The 950-nt window shown below is 38.9% G+C and overlaps 1 non-coding gene across 1 annotated transcript; it reads right to left on the reverse strand.

Annotated features, from left to right (window-relative positions):
* Window positions 1-448: 448 nt before the first annotated feature.
* On the reverse strand, window positions 449-555 carry LOC128295871 (small nucleolar RNA R71). The gene has a single exon (XR_008286420.1). It is a non-coding gene; the product is annotated as a small nucleolar RNA R71 (small nucleolar RNA).
* Between the last annotated feature and the right edge of the window lie 395 nt (window positions 556-950).

Consider the following 950-nt stretch of genomic DNA (forward strand, 5'->3'; position numbering starts at 1 on the left):
TCAACCCCCAATCGAAGAGATGGCTGAAAACCAAGACAATCAGCTACCTCCTGCAATTGCGGCTAATCAAAATCCTGCTCCACGCACTATGTATGATTATGCTAAACCTTCTTTAATAGGAACTGAATCTAGCATAGTTAGACCTGCTGTAGCTGCAAATACTTTTGAACTAAAACCTAATACAATTCAAACGATATAGCAATTTGTTCAGTTTGATGGTTTGCAGGATGAAGATCCCAATGCTCACTTAGCAAACTTTCTGGAATTCTATGATACATTTAAAATCAATGGCGTTTCTGATGATGCCATACGTCTTTGGTTGTTTTCCTTTTCATTAAGGAACAAAGCTAAATAGTGGTTGAACTCGTTACCACGAGAGTCAATTACTACTTGGGAACAAATAACCGAAAAATTTTTATTAAAATATTTTTCGCCGACTAAAACGGCTAAATTACGTAATGATAATTCTTCTTTTGTGTAGATGGATTTAGAAACCCTCTATGACGCATGGGAGAGATACAAGGACTTACTGAGAAGGTGCCCTCACCATGGGTTACCACTTTGGCTTCAAGTTCAAACATTCCACAATGGTCTGAATCTTTCGACTCGGCAAATGGTTGACGTAGCTGCTGGCGGAACCATAAATAATAAAACACCTGAAGATGCCTATGAGTTTATAGAAGAGATGTCACTGAATAAATATCAATGGCAAGTCATGAGGACAAAGCCAACGAAAATAACCGGTGTTTATAACGTCGATTCGGTCACCATGCTGTCAAATCAGGTGGAACTGTTGAATAAAAAGATTGATGGTTTTCTTAGTTCTTTGCAGGTTCACCCAGTGATGTAGTGCGAAGCAAGTAGCGGTGGAACAAGCCATTCGGAATACCAACCTTATGGCCATAACATGGATAACAAGCAACTAAACTACATGGGTAATAATCCTCAAC

Source organism: Gossypium arboreum, chromosome 7 (assembly GCF_025698485.1).
Source record: "Gossypium arboreum isolate Shixiya-1 chromosome 7, ASM2569848v2, whole genome shotgun sequence".
Taxonomy (NCBI): Eukaryota; Viridiplantae; Streptophyta; class Magnoliopsida; order Malvales; family Malvaceae; genus Gossypium; species Gossypium arboreum.